Raw genomic sequence first — 22,824 nt, forward strand, 5'->3', positions numbered from 1 at the left:
GCCCAGATTCAACTCCTGACCACTTTCTAGTCACTCCTGGCTAGCAAGCATGGAGTGAACTGAGCGAAGAATCAAGCTTAGGTGGGATTTAGATAGGTCCCTGTGATATGTCTTCCACCGTAGCTCATTCAAAGAGCAAATCTATGGCACAGTAATAACAATTACAATAATGAAATAATTGTAATAATCACATTAAAATAACTTTAATTGTGTAAAAGTAGAACCCAAAAAGTGGAAGATAAACAAAAATAGGTGTGACACCATTTGTCACACAATTTTAGAGATCACAGAGAAAAGGGGAGAATATCAATAAAAAAATCTTAAGAATACAAAAAAAATGAACAAAATCCTTTTTAATTTTTGCCCTTCACATTTACATTTATCTTTAGGAACAATTAAATCACATCAGCTAGCTTCTGAGGTTCAACCATCTCAAGACTTCTAACAAAGCTACAGGCAGTAAGATAACCATAATGATCTTTCAGTAAACCAACTAAACTTACAAACCACGGTCCTTTACAATGATCCAATATGTCACAGTAATTTAATGTGCTGAAAGTGCATTTGCTCAAAAAATGGCTGATTCCTTGTATAGGCAGACATCTGAATGGTTGTACAGCTAAGTCTTTGCACAGAAACCGCTAAGAGTTAAATATGTCTTTTCCCCTTGGCTTTTTCATTTTACACTTTGGAACATAAACTTCTGTTTGTCCAGCTGTCCAAAATGTCACAGCATGCTTTGTAATATTTCACCTTCCCAACAAAACATTCAGCGAGCATAAAACTTGCTCAACTTATCACATGACTGGCAAGAAACTATGGCCCAAACGCAGAGTTAAACCACTCAGCAACACTGCAATCACTAGACTACCAGAATTGTACTTCTATTTCGCTGCATCTCAAACTGCATCTCCCTTTTCTTCCTGAGGTACTCAATGCTGGACATCGGTTTCACAGGGACTACTTACCCAGTGGGCATTCTACATGTGTGCAAATGTATGTGAATGTCAGGAAGCTAACCGATAACTGAACATGTTAGATGTCCACATACACATCCCCAATTGGACATTGATTAGGTGTGAGAACCATGACCAATTTATTTCCCTGCTTTAGTGTCATGCCACTGAATTCTGATTCAGATGGGATTAGCTCAGTCAGCATGTAATGTAAGTCCAGCCAGAGATTTCCCCAAGATGTTTGGCTCATGTTGCAGACACAGTGAAGAGAAGTGTATTTGAGGTCAAACTAAATCTCTGCAGCAAAGGTTCAGCAATAAGTGCCCTTTTCCTCAGTCAGGTTCTCTTGTTTTTGGGGATTGTGACTTGAGCAACCTACAAAGCAAGCAGTTTTTCCAAACTTCACATCTGTCCTGTTTTCCATGAGGCTATCAGCAATGCTTCATTATGCAGACTGACGCTATTCAACTATAACAAGAATTGAATGGGATTTGTAAATTTTAGGCAAGGGAGCCGAAGTTTGACAGAACTTCAGCCAACATTGTAAATATTGAGGACAAACTTATTTATTTCGAAATCAAAAAAGTCAGATGAAATAAAGTACAAAAATGTAAGCATTCTGCAGGATCATCAATATTTAGCAAGGTTTGGGGACAGTGTTTTAAAGCTTAAAGCACCTGTCACTGCATTTGCGACTGGTTTGGCTGCCTAGTTTAATCTGTACACTAGGATAGCCAGACTACAGAAGATCTGAGATATGATTGATTTCATGCATCTTAATTAAGGATTTTTGAGAAGGCAACTGTAATAACTCTTGCAAGATAGCTCAACCTAACTGAGCTTTATTTGTGCTGTATAAGTCACTGTGTAAGGAGAGTATATGGAATTTAAGGGATTTAAGAAGTTCTAAGTATGGTTAATTTTAAAAATAAATAGATTTATATATATCTCTATATATATGATAAAAGTGGTATCTGCACTGTAGAGCTCCCTTGGCTGGGTTATACATATTTTTTTAAAAGACACAAAATAACTACACAATTCTCCTAACCTAGAGGTATTAAATAGAACAAAATCTACATCACGTTTCTCCTTCAGGACACAACTAAACTAGGGGCTTAAGGTCAAGTGAGCAAAACTCAATGTCTGTTGCCCTTACTCAAGCCACACAGTAATGGTTTTAAATTGTAATTTTTATTATGTTTAGATTGTTACACCCATCCTTAACCAGAGTCAGGCTCACCGACTCAAACACAATGCAGTGGGATAAAGTGGCCATTTAAACAAGCCGTTAAAACGTAGTTGGGAGTCTACTTTTTGTTTTAAAATATGTGGAACAATGCATTTTAAAAGAACCATAGCTTCTCAAATGATCATCAAAGCCAGTAGATTTTAAAGTATTAAAAGAATCTGGAATACAGATCTCACCCTTGAGCAGAGGCCAAAAAAAAGGCTGTCATTTACAGTGAGTTTTTCAAAAACTCTGTCATACAAGTAACCCTTTGTGAAGTAGCTACAGGAGCAAAGAGGCAAATTTTGCATAAGACTATTTTGGGGCAAATCACAAATTACAACCAATACAGAAACCATTTTATGGTAGCTACCTGTAACTATGGGGAAAAAAAGATCACATTAAGTAAATCATTCTGACCTCTTTTATTCCATGAGTGTAAAACAGCATGTTCTTTGTTTCCAATGAGCATTTCCAAAAGATTTTATCGTGATGTTGTTGTTTTGTTCTGCTCTTTCCAGCAATATTCCTTTGACGTGGACAACTAACTGAATACTGACTATTAGCAGGAGAATGATACTGCTATACTGCACTTGGGGCTAACTAAATAGGAGACCACAGCTTTCAAGGGCACAAAGAAATCCAGGTGTTGATGTTTTGAGTTAAGTGCTGACTATTACAGCATCACCATGCAGGCTGAGAATGACAGTGCACCACAATGTGTGGAGATCAAATGACTAGAAACAGGACCTTTGGTGATTTTAACCCTGACATTTCACACAGAAGCACCATTAAGATGGTTATGGTATTGTACTGCATATTTAGATCACTTCCTGTTCTTGTGGCAGCTCCGAATGCACAACCCACTGCTCACTCTGAAAAATGTAGTGAATGTATTTCACTGTGGTGTAAAGTTTAAAGACAATACAGAGAAACACACCCTCCCCGTCACCGTCACAGAACAGTCTTGTTAATATGAGGGGAAAATAATCTTCTTAATAATGACAGAAGATCTTGGACATATGTTAACATTAACTCATTCTACTTAACCAACAGATGCAAATAAAGGGCATGGTAGACCACAGTGCTTTCTTTCTTTATCTTCAGTTTGCTGCATTGTAAAGGCTGACTCTCTCTCAAAACACCATGACCATCTCCTGGGAATCTGTAAAGAGGAGGAACGCAAATGAATATTAATACTGTCAATAATATTACAAGGCAAAACTGACAACTATAGCCCGTGTGTTTTAACTGTGTACCTATATTCTCAACAATGATACTGGATATAATGCAGATGCTGAAGATTCAATGTATAAATAGCAAGTGCTGGACTTCAACAGGTCTGGCAACATCAGGTCAGAGAAATAGTTAATTTTGAGTCCAATTTTCAGAACACGGTGGCTCAGTGGTTAGCACTGCTGCCTCACAGAGCCAGGGTGCAATTCCACCCCCAGGCGACTGTCTGTGTGGAGTTTGCACATTCTCCTCGTGTCTGCGTGGGTTTCCTCTGGGTGCTCCGGTTTCCTCCTACAGTCCAAAGATGCGCAGGTTAGGTGGATTGGCCATGCTAATTTGCCCACAGTGTCCAGGGATATGCAGGTGAGATGGGTTAGCCACGAGAAATGCAGGGTTACAGGGATAGGGTAGGTGGGGTGGGCCGCTTTTCAGAGGATCAGTGTGGACTCAATTGGCTGAAATGACCTGCTTCCACACTGTAGGGATTCTATGATAACTAACTCTGTTTATCTCTCTGCAGTTTCCCCAGTACTTTTTCTTGTATTTACAACAATGACCTTAAGATATGAGCAGAATTAGGTTAATCAGCCATCATAGCTGATATGCTTCTCAACCCTATTCTCCTGCCTTCTCTCCTTACCAATCAAGAACCTATCCATCTCTGTCTTAAATACACTCAATGACTTGGTCTCCACAGCATTCTACAGCAATGAATTCCACAGATTCACCACCCTCCAGCTGAAGAAATTCCCCTTCATCTCAGTTCTAAAGGATCATCCCTTCACCCTGAGGCTGTGCCCTCGGGTCCTAGTCTCTCCTACTAGTGGAAGTATCTTCTCCACATTCACTCCATCCAGACCCCTCAGTTTTCTATAAGTTTCAAAAAGATTGCCCCCTAGCTCCACAAAGTATAGACTCAGCGTCCTCAATCTTCCTCATATGATAAACACTTCAATGCCAGGATCATTCTTGTGAATATTCTCTGGACCCCCTCCATTGCCAGCACATCCCTCCTTAGACATGGATCCCAAAACTGCTTAAATTATTCTAAATATGGTCTGACCAGAGCCTTATATAGCCTCAGGAGTACATCCCTGCTCTTGTATTCTAGCCCTCTTGAAATGAATGCTAACAGTGCACTTGCTTTCCTAAACTGCTAAGAGAATGCTGAACTAAGACGCCTAAGACTTCTGACTAACATTTCAGAAAAATGATCACTGGCGGCAAATCAATTTGGGACTTCCTTACGACATAAAAAGCACCACGTAAATATATGATTCTCTTTTCTTGCCTCTAGTGCACTCAAAGAAAAAAGAACAGTACAGCACAGGAACAGGCCCTTCAGCCCACCAAGACTGTGCCAACACAGGATGCCTTTCTAAACTCATAACCATTTTGCCTCTGCACAATCCATAACCCTCAATTCCCTGCCTGTTCATGTATATGTCAAGATGCCTCTTAAACATGGCTATTATATCTGCTTCTACCATCTCCTCTGGCAGTTCATTCCAGACACTAAACACCCTCTGTATAAAAAAAAACCATGCCTCTCAAATCTCCTTTAAACTTACTCCTTTTATCTGCAACTTGCATCCCCTAGCATATGACATTTCTACCCTGGGAAATAGACTCCAACTATCCATTTTCTCATAAATTTATAAACTTCTATCAGGTCACCCCACAGCCTTTAACGTTCAAGTGATACCAAATCAAGCTTGTCCAATCTCTCCTCATACCTAATACCCTCCAAACCAGGCAACACCCTGGTAAACTGTTCCCATACCTTCTCCAAAGCCACATCCTTCTGGTAGTGTGGTGGACAGAACTGCACACAATATTTCAAATGTGGCCTAACTAAAATTCTATAAAGCTACAACATGACTTGCTGATTTTTATACTGTATACCCAAAACGATGAAGGCAACCAGGCCATATACCTTCTTGACCACCTTATTCACTTGGGTTGCCACTTTCAGGGAACTGTGGATCTGTATGGCTAGATCTCTCTCACAGATCTCCAGTCAGAAAAACACCCTTCCACCACTACCCTCTGTTTTCTATGACCAAACCAGTTCTATATCCATCTTACCAGCGGATCCCATGTGACTTCACCTTCTGTATCATCCTGCCGTGAGAGACCTTGTCAAAGGCCATGCTAAAGTCCACAGAGACAACATCCACCACCCTACCCTCATCAATCATTTTTGGCTGGTCCTCTGGCACCTCTCCTGTGACTAAAGAGGATGCAAAGATTTCATACAAGGCCCCAGCAATTTTCTCACCTGCTTCCCCCAGTATTCTGGGATAGATCCCATCAAATCCTGGGGTCTTTCTACCCTAGTGCTTTTCAAAATACCCAGCACCTTTTTATATCAACATTCTCTGGAGTCACTCTAGACTCATCACCCACAATGTCCACGTTCTTTGTAACTACCAATGCAAAGTATTTGTTAAGGACCTCACCCATTTCCTTTGCCTCCACGCATAAATTCTCTCCTTTGTACTTGAGTGGACCTACCCTTTCCCTAGCTACCCTCTTGCTTCTTAAAACATATTGAGATTTTCCTTAATCCCATTTGCTAAGGGCATTTCATGGCCCGTTTTAGCCCTTCTAACTCCTTGTTTGAGTTCTTTCCTGATTTCTTCACATTCCTCTATATTTGTACTGTATACATCACTGTGTAAGGAGAGAACATGGATTAAGAGATTTAATAAATTCTACGTACAGTTAACTTTAAAAATAGCTAGATTCATATATATCTGTGTATATATGATAAATGTGGTATCTACTGTAGAGCTCCCTTGGCTGGGTTATATATTTAAAACTTACAGAATTTTGGTCACTGTTCCCAAAATAGTCCCTCACTGAAACTTTGATCACCTCATAGCAGATCTAGTATGGCCTTTTCCCTAGTTGGACTATTCACATGATGCTTCAAAAACCATCCTGGACACACCTAACAAATTCCACCCATCCGAGCCTCTGGCACTAAGGCAGTCGCAGTTAATATAAGGGAAGTTAAAATTACCAAACAACCCTGTTTTTTTTGACAGTTTTCCATAATCTATCTCCTGCTGGCTGTTGGCAGGCCTGTAGTACAATCCCCAAAGTGACTGCACCCTTCCTATTCCCGAGCTTTAGCCATTTGGCCTCTCTGGATGGGCCCTCCAACGTGTCCTGCCTCAGTACAGCTGTGATATTCTCCCTAATCAGTAACACTCCTTTCATACCAATCTCATAAATTGAAATACTTTTCTGTCTGGCCTATGACTAATGGAGTATTACAGTGGAATACCTCACAAGAATTACCAAACTCATTTCATTCACAAACATAACTAAGAGTGGTACAGTGTCTATACACATATTGCTATTTAAAATGAGAATAGGCACAGAACTCGAATTGAAACTGATTGTAATACAGAAACCTTTAATATAACTGCCAATTCAGCGACACTAGGATTGTATTATTTTCCCCACTCCAAAGCACTACTTTGAATCATGCTCACTTTTATAAGCAATTGTATTTTGAAATAGCTTCTGTTTCAGGGTTTGGGATCATAGGGCACAATTCATTCTTTCACAGGTTGTGGGCATCACTGACAAGGTCAGAATTTGCTACCCATGCCTAACTGTCCTCCTGAAGGTGGTGGTGAGTCGTTTATTTGAACATCTATACAATATGATGGTGTTACAGGTCTTCAGATATAATATCTATATATATAAAAATGATGAATCCATCAAACTAGCAAAGATTTCTACAAGTTTCAGTGCGAACTAATGCTGTTTACTGCTTACAATAAAACTAACATCATTAGTGATCCAAGTCTCTATTGTTCAGCATAATGATGATGCAGTGGATTTATTATGTTCCCCCTCATTCATTTTCCTCTCTCAGTTTATGCACAATCATGATGTTGTAGATTAGGAAGGTAATCAACTCCCAGTTCATTAAAACCAGCTTTTAAAACATCATAATTTTAATTGGGATTCCTAGTGAACATTTTCCTTCAGTATTTCCTAGTGTTTATGCCCCTGAATTTGGTTCCTTTAGCCCAGTTGCAGCTGGTTTATAAAAGCATGAGGGGCATGGATAGGGTAAATAGACAAGGTCTTTTCCCCAGGGTGACAGAGTCCAAAAGTAGAGGGCATAGGTTTAAAGTGAGAGTGGACAGATTTAAAAGGGATGCAAGGGGCAATTTTTTTCATACAGGGTATGAGTGTATGGAATGAGCTGCCAGAGTAAGCGGTAGAGACTAGTACAATTACAACATTTAAAAGACATCTAAAGGGTATATGAAAAGGAAGGGTTTAGAGATATATGGGCCAAAAACTGACAAATGGGACTAGATTCATTTAGGATATCTGGTCGGCATGGATGATTTGGACCGAAGGATTTGTTTCCATGCTGAATATCCCTCTGACCCTATCTCCCAGAAGATAGTGTTAAAACACACTGGGTACATCATTAGCACCTCCTTACCTTCAGAACTTCACCGTGCCTTCCAGAGGCAGTTATGGACTAGCCTTCTCCTTTGATATATAGGAAGGATGAGGTGCTCCCTGTGCTAAACAGAATTGCTGCATGCTAATGTTTCCAGGTTTTTACCTAGTTTTGGGATTCATGTTTGGGGGCTTTTATTGGTGGAAATCTAGAGGTTTATTGACAAGAGTCTGGGAAAATAGTAACTTCACTATCTGCCATGACTCTGCTACACAAACAAATCTGTTGCATAAGGTGCAACACTCAAGCATGAGTTACTAGTCACAAATATTGCACTTTCGAGCCAGCACTGCTGCCACATTACAAGTAACAGCATGCTGTGTGAAATTAACAATTTAGATACAGATTGATTTGACTTACAGTTCAGTAGACTTGAGCCTCAGTATCACTGTCACCTGCTTTCTCCCTTTGCTGATACTTTCAGAGCTTTGTCCTTATAAGTGAGCAAAGAAAATAGTTACACAAGACATGATCAAAAGCAAAATAAACATAGCTCACAGCCTTCTCCCAAAAGAATACTCCCTTAAGACTCTGATTAATCTTGGTTTAATTACAAGTCACTTTTTCCCAATGGGTTGAATCAAGATATTCACACAATAAAATATTTGTGCAGCACTAAGTTAGAAGGCGATAGCTTGAATTTTTACAACAAATTACGCTTTTTGGTGCTGGTTTACTGCTATGAACAGGGAATAGAATACTCTCGGCACATGCCACACCATTGGTAGATGCAGAATAAAGTGTCCTCTGCTCCAAGTGTGCTTGTTAACTCCTCAGGAAAGCCTAACCAACTTGGTAATTTGTCACGGATTATTCACATATTCACCTATGAGTCATTACAGCAAAGGAGGCCACTTGGCCCATCAAATTCATGCCAACTCTCTGTGGAGCAATCTGATCAGTCTCATTTTCCTGCACAGCCCTGTAAATTTATTCTCATTAAGTGTCCCTCCAATTTCAATGTGAACTCATGAACTGTTTCTGCTTTCATCATCCTTGCAAGTAGCAAAAAAATTCACATTTATCCTGCATCTCTTGCCCAAACCTTAATTCCCTGATCCTTGCGTCAGTAGCTGCTGGGAAGAGACTTCCTCTTTCTTTGTCTCATTTATTAAATCCATCATAATCTTGCACACTTCCCCTAAATTTCCCCTCAATCCTTACTCAAAGGAGAACAATCCCAGCGTCTCTAACATCATCCACATAGATACAGTTCCAGGATATATTAATACCAATGTGTAGCCATTATGGAGTAGTGGTTTTGCTTGAGATTAATATAATTTATTATTGTTCATTCTGGAGATAAGGGCATGTCTTCCAAGAGTGGCACTTTTGTCCATCCAGAGAAGAAACTGTTTACTTACAACTGGACTTCCAGTACACCAAAAGTCAAACTTTCAGCACTCCATTTATCACTACACTTCTGCAGCAATTAATCTGGTATTATTATTCTCATCTGCCCTCAAATCCAAGGGATACATCTTTGAATGGATACAGTGCCCAACTGATTGAGCTATATCTGACTGGATCGCAATGTTCGACTGGGGCCTTTTTCCGTCTTTCAAAACTGTGCATTACTCCAAGTTGCTCCTGGAATGTAAAGATAATGCCCTAACCTCCCCTGAACAAATACCTTCTTTTACTCAAAACTACCTTCTGAAACCCTTCTACCTGCCTTCTGCCCTCTCACCTCCAAAAACAAGTACCAGGATCTCATTAATTTTTTTTTTTTGCAGAGGCTTGTGTGATTGCCTACTTCTTAAAGTGATAGAGATGGGGCTATTGATTATTTTTAAGGCAGAGATACATAGGTTCTCATTATGGCACGTGAATCAAAGGTTATTGAGATAGATGGGAACTCAGAATTTAAAACACAAGTTGATGAGCCATGAGCTTATTGAATGGCAGATCAGGCTCAAGGGGCTGAATGACTTCCTCCACTTCTAATTCTGTGTTTGTGTGAATTTCAAAATTTGACATGTTAATAAAAAAGCTCACAATCCAAGATTACGATGTCAAAATATGCATTTATAATTAGCCTTTTTTCCCAGAATCCCAGAGGTGCTGAAACAAAAGCTTTTAAATTAACTTCTTCTTAAAATAATTGTGACTTATGGAGTGAACTGAAATAGTACAATATTTGCTCCCCATGAGAAAAGCCTGTATACACTGAAGCCCCTCATGCTAAGAATACTGCACTGAGGCATTACATGACTTAAAGACCTTTTCTGAATAAGTTTATGCACAAATATTTGACATTATGTTTACTATATTGATATCTGGAATGAGTAGGTTGTCTTATGAGGACATCTTAGACAGGGTTATATCCACTTAAAAAGTTGCAAATTATGAAATAATTTTTGCAGGTTTTCCATTTTTTAAAAACAAAATCTAACTCTTCTTGGAGAATTAAATACTGTGTTTTTGTGGAACATTAAGCTGTAGGGAGCTGAACTCTTGAATAAAAGTTAGCACAAAGGCAGTGATTAATCACTGGAATAATTGTACAATATCACATATGTCTCATGGTGACAAAGAGAGTCTACTGATAAATAATACCTTTCACATTCTCAGGACATCCCAATGAAGTGAAATGCAGCCACTGTCATTAACTATGCAACTGCTGCACAGCAAGATGCCATAAACAGCAAATAAACAATATCATTAGATAATCTGTTTTTGATGTTGTTACTTGGCGAAATGTTGGTTACAATAACAGGAGTCCTCCATGCTCTCCTTTAGTCTGATAATTTATGTCTATGGCAGACAGGGCATTGAGTTAATCTCTCATTTGGAATGGCACCTTAAATAATGTAGCACTCTTGCACTAAAGTATCAGCCCATCATAAATCATAAGAATATGACATGTTCATACGACAGTGTTATAAAATATACAGGATTCATGGAGACAAATTAGTTGCTATGCCAGGAATTGGGATAATTTTCAGATTAGTTTTAAAATGGTGGCAACTCGTTTCCACTGCAGAACCATTCATAACGGTTTGGTCCTGTTTGTGAAGTGGTTTTTCCAGTTTCTTTAAGCATTCTAACCAACAAATTTGTGCCAAGTTCCTCCTTTAACAGAGATTAAATGTCATTTGTTAGGGAAACCTTAAATTAAAACTAGGTTAAAGTTTTTAAAAAATTAAAGAATGGCAGAAAATTATGTTAAACAAACTCATCAAGCATTGATTAGTATTCTTTCCCTACAGAAAAAACACAGCCTGTGAGGTCCATAGACAGGATTGCAGCCAGACTATATATTAAGAACCATGTATAGCTTTGAGTAGAACATTTCAAAGCAATGATTCAACTCTTTATTGACTAGATACAAATATCTTTAGACAAAGAATTCCAGTTAAAACCGAGGTCGCACTGACGTCGATTTTAAAAATTCTAAATAATCTTGAGATTCTTGGCATCAAGTACCGAATGACTCCATTCTGTACAAAACAAGAATTTTGCTGGATTCATTCAAGGAGAAGTATTTAAAGTTGTACAACATGAAGGTAGTCTCTGGTGAATTCAGTATCATATGTGGAACTTATCTGTAAAATTACAGGCATTCACCTGCATTGAGAAACAACTGTTTTATTTGGTGTCATTTCCCTTAGGCCAGTGGACACAGACAATTGAATTCACAATTTGAGCAGCATCATTTGCTTATACTTAAGCGTCCCCAAATATACTGAAAATTATTCCACTACCATCTAAAGCGACTGAATTAGAACAAGAAGTGCTAATTGTGATCTTTACCAGGCACAATCTGGTTAAGAGACACAGGGCCAAATTTTCCCCACTTTCAGTTAAAGAGTTTGTTGAGCAAAATTTGTAGCGCTCTGTCCATCATGGCACACAGAGACTTTTTCCACGCAATTTACCACTCTTCACATCATGAATTATGCAACAGGGTTCTCGATGCCTTTTCAGGGAAATGCACAGCCGAAGAAGTGGAAGCACTTGCCACTGCTGGGACTTTCACCTTTCGTGACTTTGGCAGCATATTTAAAACCCAAATGCACACTTTTTCAGATGCTGCAAGCCAGGAACTGGCCCTCACAACTGTGGTGCTTGACTGTTAGTACTGAACACATGGCCTAGAGGAAAGAAAAGCTCACTCTCCATGTCACAGACAGGGACTCAAAGTGTTGATCGATGGGGTAATGGGGAGGAGGGCCTTTTTTTTCCCAATCGACTGCTGCAGGAAGCCATGCCAGCTGACACAGCCTACCTGGAAACAGATTGCAGTCCAGGTCAGTGCTGTGTCCTGGCTGGAAAGTAACACCCAGCAGTATAGAAAGAAGGTAAATGAGCTTCTGCATTCTGCAAGTTAAGTGTCATCATCTCCTCTTTGCTACCTCACACTCACAGGGCAAGCATTCACTCTGACTTTGCCACTGCACACAGATCTCATGGATAATAGCTCTCAGTACTTCATGAATCATGGCTATTCAATAGCTCTTGCCTGCTTCATCCTCTCAAAAGCTTCCTGTCCTCTGGGCTTCCTACTCATGCACCAGGGACATCTCACCACCGCTCCTGCTCATGCGTCACCACTAACTGCTCTTCCATCCCTTTCCATCATACTCAATCGCTCTTTTCATTTTGTTGCTGGAGCAGCTGTCTGAACTCCCACAGTAATGTCTTAACAGCAACCCAACTGGGTCACCTGTAATTCTTGGACTGTTTGCACTTGACCTGCAAGTCTGACCATGACCCAATCCTCGGACTGCAATGATAGAGCTCCCCAGACTCTAACAGAACCAAATGCCTGCCTGTGGCCAACCCATGAGTGGAATCGGACTAGCCACCGACTGATTGTTGAGGTACTGTATTTCCCCTTCACCCAAGGACTGTTCCCTTCCAATTTCACAAATGGCTACTCACTTGAAGCACATGCAGTGTGTTTGTCATGTTAACTGTTGTCACATGCTGATGGTGTGACATTGAGGTGGCATTGTGCCACACAGAGACATGTTCACCCTTATCTGACTGATAGATTGTCTGTCCAGTACACCCACAACGATAAGATGTATAAACCTTCCTCTGTACAAAGAAAGCAATGCAACCAACTGAGTCTGGCCATCTGTAATTCATTGTTGAAGTCAGTCAGTGTGGGCTAAGAAAGCAATGTGAAGTACACAGAGACTACCAGCCTCAAGTATGCAGCAAAATGAGTGACTGCTAAGAAAGCAAGATGTGTGCATCACTGCATGCAGAGCAACCTGACAGAAACATGCAAATCAGAGGTGTCCCTGAGCTCCAAAGTAAAGTGTTGAAGGGCTGAAGTAGTGTCTGAGCTGGTCCGACAGCAGGCCTGAAGAAGTGGTAAGGATGGTGGCTGACGTGCGTGGATGAAAGATCAAGGAGAATGGTGGCCATGGAGGATGCATGGGCTTTCTTCTGAAGAAAGGGCTGCAAGATGGCCAGGACAAGCATTTAGTGAAACTGTACTGATTTACATGTCAGGCATTTGTGCCATGAAGGAAATGAGAACTGTAAGCAAAATATAAATAAGGTGAGTGGGGTTTTAAGTGAGATGCTAAAACAAGGAAATAAGGTAGTTGTTCCAACCTTATAATAATGGCTGCTCACTTAATTCACCATATACAACCATGGTGCAAGCTAGGTCCAAACCCATGAGAAATAAATTTGGGCTAGGTTACCCTGGATCACAGAATCATAGCTGGATGACTAAGAATATTGATGAAAAACAAAGAAAGAAACAGATATATGCCATTAGTGTTCATTGGTATTTGTCAGTTGGCATAGACATAGTGGACCAAAGAACCTGTTTCTATGCCGTAAGACTCTTGAGGGGAAAATTTTTCTTGACATTGAGAATGAGATTTTTTTCCATTCTCACTGTATTTTCCCATCTTTCTTGCTATTACTCACGCTACACCATTGAGGGGAAAATTTCACCCAAAGAGAAGAAACAAATATACAAAGTTAAGATTTTGTCTCTGAAAGTATGTAAAGTGAATTCACAGTTTATATGTGGTAAAAGATGAACGCTACATTAATGTCATACCTTGTGTTTTGCACATTTCATTGAGAAATTATCTTCATTTAGGAAACATTCTAGAATAAAGAACAAATGTGGGTCATCAAACATTTTGTGCTTTCAGTTGTATTTTTACAAGACACAAATCAATTTAGGCATAATTAACAAACATTCCCTGCACACAACTAGACATGCTAATTCTGAACTCTACAGCAAAGAACACTAATCTCATTAAGTTTTTAAAAACAGACAAATTTATTCTGTTTAATTTCATTTTTTAAAACTAAATTGGGAATGACAGTATAGCTCTTTCAAAGCACTAATATATGCAATGGGTCAAATGGCCTCCTTTTATGATGTGAGATCCTTTAATCTAGAACCAACAGAAAATGAAATGGTATTGCTTTCTACAACAATCAGCATGATTTCAAAACTCCATTTAAAAAGGGAAGACCAAGCCAGGTAATATGAATGCAAGGCTTTATAGGGTGATTATGTTTTACATTGTCTCTTTAATTCAGGTAATCAGTAAGGTTATGGAGGGAGAGGGTGTGTGCTCTCATAGATAGGAAAAAAAACTGAAACTGGCATGGTCAGCAAAGAGAAAACTGTGGGACCCCTGCAAGTATCCAGTGGAACCTGGGAGTAAGAATAGTCTCAGATCAAAGCAACATCACTGTTAAGCAGGAATGTCCAACTTTCTCTCATTCAGGAGACTGGTGAGCAAATTTCAGGAAGATAAGGCTTGCAAAACAGCATGTGTGAATTTCTGAAAAAATCCTTTCCAAATCAATGTATTGATTGTTTAAATGATCATTTTTATTAATTACATTTTTAAATTTCCAAACAGCAGAACTAGTAAACCTTTTCTCACACTTTCATAGTCAGAGAAAGAAAAAGACTAGGTCCTAAGTCTGATCACAAGGAAGTGGGTGCGGTCTGAGGCTGAGCTAGGGAGTTGGGTTTAACTAACACGGACTTTGGTTCATTCTCTGGTGGCACACACTCCGAATTAAAAGTTGGGTTTGGAAATGGGTTGCCTTTCAGCCTGGATTTTCCTCCTCTCCCAGCTTGCTATATGGATGTTTGCAGTGGCAGGGAATAGGAGGAGGAGGAGGAGACTGGGGTTGTGTGTGTGTCTGCTCAGACCCACTAATTAATCTAACTTGCCCCACCCCAGTCATGCAGGCACTAACCCACTTATTCATTCATCTACCCACCCACCCACCCAGCTAGTTCCCTAGTCACTAATTTACCCACCACAACCCCAATAAGTCATTCACTCACTCAACCCCCACTGTGCCACTCACTCACTTATCACACTCCAATTTTCACTCATTCCTCCACCACCACCCAAGTCATTCACTCACTCATCTCCTGCAGTCACTCACTGACTCACTCACACCTATCCCCCAGTCACACACACGCACCAAGTCATTCACGCACGCACTAACCTGTGGTCACTTATTCACTCCACACCAGTCAGTCACAACCCCCAACCCCACCACTCACATGCCCATTCACTCACTCATCGCTCCAATCATTCAATATCATCCTCACCTCGCTCATGCACAGTACCCAGTTATTCACTTAATCACCTTCCAGTCACTCAGACCCTAATCACTTACTCACCTAGCCCATCACTCAATCACACACGCACACACTTGCTCCCACTCCAGTCAATCACGGTCACTCACTTCCTCTCTCGCTCTGACTCCACTTAATCATTCACTCATTCAATCCCCATCCCAGTCACTCAGTCACTCTTCCTCCCCAGGGCCAAAGGCTGACCCAACTCTTAGCAAATAAGTCATATTTGACATGAAACATTAACTCTGTTCTTTTCTGCGTGGATACTGCCATACCTGCAAAGTCATAAAATTTGAAATCTTGTTATGCAATTATAACGGTCATTGGGAATTTCAAATACCTTTTTAAAAAGTTATTAGTCTCTATGGGATCACAATGCTGGAAACAAGCAGAGTCTCACATCATTGTCCTACAGTTAATTTTTGTGCTGTCATTTAGCTGGGTGACACCACTATCATGGTGATGTTCATTCAGGGCAAGTGACTAAGCTTCCCATTCGGGCGATCATCTGTCTCTGCTGCTTTTAAGGGGAAGGGGGTAAAGTAATAATACCACAGATTTTTGTAACATGAGATGTCTTCAGAATCTAAAGGTCAATACAGGATAATGGATCCATGAGCCAGTGCATCACACACTGTATTGGCTGACAGATCCCATTAACCATTCACCAGCCCAGTGGGACAATGCAAAGTGTTTCAATACAGAATCAAGCACTCTGGCTGTGCTTCAATTGCCTTTTTTTCTCTGAATCACTTTAGAGAATTTCAACCCCCACCTCCCTTCACCTTTCTATTCTTCTCCTAATCCATCTCCTTATCAAAAATAATGATTAATACAGGCAGTAAATTAAAAATACCTTTTATCAGCTTGACACTGAGATTTTAGTGCAGTGCAATGGGAGTATGAAAGATTATGCTATTAATATTACAGCCAGCCACATAACTGCAAGGCTTCTTTTCTCAAATTGGGGCTGAGTCAATATTTTGAGCTGTAGACCATTTGGAAAGTACCAGCTTGTTACTGCAGGTGGGACAACGGTGAGAATAGTGCAGTGGGGATAAATTAACAGCATTGCATAAGAGCATAACTCACAATACGGAAGGACATACATTTAAGTACAATTTTGCCTGAAACATATTAGTAATGATAAGCAAAACTAGGCAATGACCCAGTACTTCAGACTAGTCATAAACAGCTTGATAGGCTTCACCAAATACTACCTCAGCTCCAAATCAGTTCCACTGTTCCATCAAATCTAACCTGAGTATTATTTAGAACAATGGAATAAATTATGAAGGACCCGTTCCTGTTAATTTAAATGATCCCAATTACACTAACGGTCACCTTATTACAATTTCTCAATTTGAATTTCTGGATAATTCAAATTTGTAGAGATGCCAAAAAATTGACTGTAGTACCAAATTCATTTTATTGGCACACATGGCACTAGTGTTCATCAATTTAAATCACCAGCAGAAAGCATTAACACCACGAGAACAAAATTGTTTTCTATTCAGGACTTCATATCTAGTTATTGATCAATCACTAATCAAAAATAACCAAAGAGATACTCACTACTATTTACAGCACAGGCATAGTGGTACTTAAGGGGGCAGCCTTTAATGTAGCAGCCTAAAGTGGCACCGGTTTTCTCACACATGGAACAGAGCTGCAGAAACAAGGTCAATGTCAGAAAGGTGTTGGAAAACAAAAATCATTTCACAGAAATCAACAAATTCAAGCTAGGTAAAATCTTACAGGACAGTGCAACTTGACTTCTTCAGAACAAAGCAGTCACAATATTGATCCTTTTCAAGATTCAAGGCAAGGCTTAATTCCATATATAGTCAAAGAGGTGGGGGGGGAAAAAGCCATGCTGTAAGGACCTATAAACTCACACTACATAATTTTAGATTTTATTTCATCTGATTGAGGATCTTGCAGAAAATAATGCAAGTCATATGACATATGTTGAGCAGCTGCAACTGCAGCTTGTGCTCATTCATGTCAAAAAAGAGACCACCAAGAGAGAAAGCCTATAAATCAAAAACACTACTTGCAGGAAATTAACACCTCTCCTCTGCAGTTAAAAGTCTTTTGACCAGCCATAAGATTTGGCTTTGTGACACTTCAACAACACATTTCATTGGAGCATTCCTATAAACATGAGACATCTGCCACAAGTTGAAATATTAACAGTATCATAGCAGCGCACAATGGCAAACCAAATACATTTGGTGCCTAGAGAAAAACACATGAACCTTTTTGTCTGAAGTTTAACAAGGTGTTTTACTAAAAGACTTAGATGGGTGTGAAAAATAAGGGAATCATGTATATTAAAACAGAAACATCCTAACCAAGGTTTCAATAATTTAAAAAACAAAAATGCCCAAACATATTTTCCAATGTTCAAAATGCTGCCTTCCAACAGATCACCAACTAGTTTCTTCCTCACAAAGGGCCACTTGACTACAGGATTAATTACAGCTTTGGTCCAAACACGAACAAAAGAACTGAATGCAAAAGGGTGGTGAAAGCAATTGCCCTTGACATCAAGACAGAATCTGACTGCATGTGACACCTAGAAGCCCAAATAAAATTGAAGTCAATAGAAATCAGGGAAAAACTCCTCAGTGTAATCATACCTGGCACAAAGAAAGATCGCTGTGGCTGCTGAAGATCCATATCTCAGCCTCGCTCATTGCTACAGGTGTTTCTCAGGATCATCAACCATCTTCAGGTGCTTCATCAATGACCTTTCCTTCATCATGAGGTCATGACTGCACAATGTTCAGTACCAGCTGCATCTCCTCATACGCTGAAACAGTCTGTGCATGCATGCAGTGATATCTGGACAATGTTCAGGCTGCTTCCAACAAGGAAGAATCTAACAGTTTCTCCTCACCATTCAATAGCATTACCATTGCTAAATTCCAACTAACAACATCCTGCAGGTTACCATTGACCGGGAGCTTAACTTAACACCCATATAAATACTGTGGCTACAGAAACAGATTCGAAACTAGAAGTTATGTGATATGTAACTTGCCTCTTGACCTCCCAAAGCCCGCTCATCACCACAAGGAACAAGTCAGGACTGTGATGGAATACATTCCACTTTCCTAGATGAATGCAACTCCAACAACATTCAAGAAGCTCATCACCATCTAGGATAAAACAGCCTGCTTGATCAGCACCTCATTCACCGTGTTAAGCATTCACTCTACTCACCACCAGCACATACTGGTAAAACTGTGTACCATCTATGTAATGCAATCTAACAACTTGTCAAGACTCCTTTAGCAGCACTTTCCAAACTTGTGTTCTACTTTCTAGGAGAAGAAGGGCAAGAGATGCACAGGAAAACAAACCTACAGGTTTTCCTTCAAATCACATGCCATCCTGACTTGGAATTACATCACTGTTCTTTTACCTGTGCTGGTCAAAATGCTAGAACTTCCTAACAACACATGTTGTATCTACACCACATGGACTGCAGTGGTTTCAACAAGGTGGCTCACTTACACCTTTTCAAGTACAATTAGAGATGGGCAATAAACACCAGCAATGCTCATATCCTATAAATAAATAAATAAAACAGCTGTTTCAAACTTTACAAATCAATATGCACTTTTTCTACAATCTCAAACAAACAAATCAATAACAAATATGATAACCATCCTCTTTAATAGGAGATAAATTTCCTAAAGAAAAAAACTCACATTAAAATAGGACACTTATTTTTCAATTTGGAGTACTTTAGTCATAAATGAATAATGCTTTAGAACCATAACGTGGAATGTAAAAATTGTCCCATTTGATGAGAACCAAATTTTTGGTACACAAATCCAAACAGATGACTGCACCGTGCTCTCCTCCCTCAATCAAAATTTTTGTCCTTATTTCCCTTTAAAGATGCAATAGTCTCTGGTCTCAACTACTCATTGATCCATAAAAGTGACAAGGAGGGAAATGAGACTAGTTTTCAATAAATCAAAGTTGTATTTCAGGCTGACACAGCAGCTGAAGAATGGGATCCAGTGACATTGTGTTCACTGGCTGTAGAGAAGGCACACAACAAACAGAACACAAGCACCAGTTTTACTTTGCCCTTTTTTAGGTGGACAGGCTATTTAGACAATTCACAGGAGCAGCACATCTTTCTCTTATCTCCTTTAAGAAAATCAAGGGTGCGAGGCATGCAGAAGTTTGGTATCAATATTATTTTGGCTATCAAGAAGAGACACCAGAATTCAATGTTCTTGATCAAGAGATGCAACCCAAAGGCCAACTCTTTATATAGATGACCTAACATAAACATGGAAGGTAGAAACATCTTTTCTTTGTGTACCACAAACTTTTAGGAGTAAGGAAATTAACACGACATAAGGTTGGGGAGGTTAAGCCTCTGTGATTTCACTTCAGGCATTATGAAAAGATACAAATCTTCACTGCTCCATTTAAATGGGAAAGCAGGGGCAGACTTACAAACATAGTAATGTCAGTCTCATCACATCTTACATCAGAACTGTTTGATTTCTAGAATGAGGACAAATATGGAAATGCTTCCTCTCGCTCAATGTTGCAACCTCCATTAAATGATTCAAAATATACTCAGCTTCTTGTTCACTAGAATCCTGCTGATTATATGGGATAGGTTTACCATAAAATCCAGAGGTAATGTGTTTCAAATAGACAGAGTTGCAAAAGATAGCTTAAAGGTTGAGTAATCAGCTAAAGTATTGATGAAAGGGACTAGTGGGTGAGATATGACTGCTAAATTCCAGAACTCAAAGTCTGTCATTCATTTTACAAAATGTAACTCAGTAGATATTTCTCTTTAGTTTAAAAAGAACTGTTAAAGTTGGAAAGAGGATGAAATTACTATTAGACACTTCTTGAATTATCCAATTACATTGTTTCTCTCACATTACCTTCCTTAAATTTACAAAATGCAGTAAAGTATTTATGATTATCACTGAAGTTACTTTTGTAGGGATAATCTATGAATGATTCAACAAGGTAATATTTATTGATGAAAAACAAGCGACGAGGTTGGAACAGGATATCTTGAAAACATTGGCAATCAGTATCAAATTTCAGTTATTTTGTACTGACACCCACATCACGTGACTACACGGGGCATGTAAGAAGAAATTATTTCACAGAACATTATATTTTCCCTTTCTTTCAAAGGTACACTGACTAACTATTTAAGTACCTCCATTTTACTTTTATTCAATCCAATTTTTCAGCACTGTTCTCCTTTACTATGACATTAACAGAATTCTTTAGTATCTCGACCAACTCTCTGCTTCCTTCTTGGTATCTACTCAAGCTCACCCTTCCACCATCTCTTATCAGAGATAGGCAGATGGACAGAGTACATGACTTTGCAAGGATTGTTGACTTCCCATAGCACTATTCACTGTACTCTGGTCACTTGAGGACACTGCTTGTCAATTCTAAGATACCTTAGGATGGAATTCCGTTCCTTAAACATCCATTTTCAGGTTAATTTCTGGTTTTAGTCATTACACCTTAATTTCATGGCAGCCCAGTCAACCATCTGCATTTGAACCATTACAACAAACCAGAGTGGTTACTGGGTGACAAGGACTATCTACTGATCACATGGTCCGTGAATCTAGTACACAACGCACATAAACACATACCTTAACAGCATACTCCAAACAAAAGTCATATTGATGCAGAAAATGTGATTGAACAGACTTTAAACAATTTCACTACCATACAGCATTGGAGGATAGTGTCAGACTACAATTCAAGTGAATGTAACCCCTATTCCCCATTCAACAACACACCTTACCTTCCTCGTTACAAGTACCACATGTGATGCAAACATAATGCCCGGTTTCTCATTTTAAACTCTTCTTAAACCCCTCTCCTTTCCACTGTCACCTCCAAGAAGTGCAAGAGGCTCATAAACTTCTTTGCAACAAAAACTGAAAACCCAAACAGCTGCTTCTGCCGTGTCTTCCCTCCCACCACGCTAACCAAATTTCTTATAATACCATCGCTGCCGTAGCCCAGAACTTTCTTATCTCTGTTGTTTCTCTTGCATCTCTCCTCATTCCTTTTCTAATTTAATTTGTCCATGACACCCACCACTGATACTCTGATTCTAAACTGGTGCCCACCCAACATTCTGTCTTTGGATAACAATATAAAACAAAGAACTGCGGATGCTGGAGATCTGAAACTAAAACAGAAAGTGCTGGTGAAACTCAACAGGTCTGGTAGCACCCACGGAACGAGAGAAGAATTAATGTTTCAAGTCCAGTGACCCTTCAACAGAACAGATTCTCTCTTGGGACTCATGTTAGCCAATATTACAAAGCTTATTAGAATTCGGGTACAGTCTCTCTCTCTCTCTCTCTCTCCTTTAAATCTGGCATCATCACCACTCTGCTCAAAAATCCAACACTTGACCCAAAGATCCATTTCTCCAAACTTTCCCCTACAAAGTCCTTGAACCTGTTGCTATCTCCAAAATCTGTTCAACCCTTCTTGATTTTGAATACCTCTATCCAGTTTTCTCTCAATCAACTTTTCCATAAGGACATTAGTCCAAGCATATTTATCCAGATAACTGAAGGCACTTATCCCCAGAACAATTCTCAGGAATCTTTACTGCAATCTCTCCAATGCCTTCAGATCCTTCCTGAAGTGTGGTGCACAGAATTGGATACAATAATCCAGTTGAGTCCCAACTAGTGTTTGATTGAGGTTCACCATAACTTTATAAATACGAGTAGACAGTACTAAAATAAGAAAGTGTAGAACTTCATATAACTTATCAGCAGCTTTTTCAGCCTACAACATAACGTTTAACAATTTATGCAGCTATATCCCCAGCCTCTCTATTCCTGGACATCCTTTAGAATTATACTTCCCTTTATGCTTCCGAGTGAAGTTTATCACTTTCTTCTGTGTCTGTCCATTCCAGCCTGTCTACATCCTCTTGAAACCTATTGCTGTCCACCTTATTTTGTCAGACTACTTCCAAGTTTTAAATCATCTTCAAATGAGTGCGACCCCAGAACACCCAAGTCCAGGTAATTAATAAAGACCAAATAAACAGAAAGAAATATCTACCCTTGGAAACACCCCACTAGATACCTCCTCCAGTCCCAAAACAAAACTATTCTATCCACAACAAAAGCAAAATACTGCATATGTTGAAAATCTGGAATAAAACCAGAAAACCAGATCCGGTAGCATCTCTATATTGAGAGAGAGAGAAGGCGGGGCGGGGGCGGGGAACACAGTATGTGCTAAT

The 22,824-nt window shown here is 39.5% G+C and overlaps 1 long non-coding RNA gene across 4 annotated transcripts; it reads right to left on the bottom strand.

Annotated features, from left to right (window-relative positions):
* Positions 1-338: 338 nt before the first annotated feature.
* LOC125485833 lies at positions 339-21,551 on the bottom strand. 4 transcript variants are annotated; one of them, XR_007264523.1, is made up of 5 exons: positions 20,743-21,551; positions 17,097-17,190; positions 13,959-14,008; positions 8,285-8,357; positions 339-3,352 (listed from the first exon to the last, which is right to left on the bottom strand). It is a non-coding gene; the product is annotated as an uncharacterized LOC125485833 (long non-coding RNA). The 4 variants fall into 4 exon arrangements; XR_007264522.1 differs by having other exon boundaries at positions 21,352-21,550; XR_007264521.1 differs by lacking the exon at positions 20,743-21,551 and adding an exon at positions 18,167-19,133.
* Positions 21,552-22,824: the final 1,273 nt, after the last annotated feature.

The sequence above is a fragment of the Rhincodon typus genome, chromosome 23 (assembly GCF_021869965.1).
Source record: "Rhincodon typus isolate 14 chromosome 23, sRhiTyp1.1, whole genome shotgun sequence".
Taxonomy (NCBI): Eukaryota; Metazoa; Chordata; class Chondrichthyes; order Orectolobiformes; family Rhincodontidae; genus Rhincodon; species Rhincodon typus.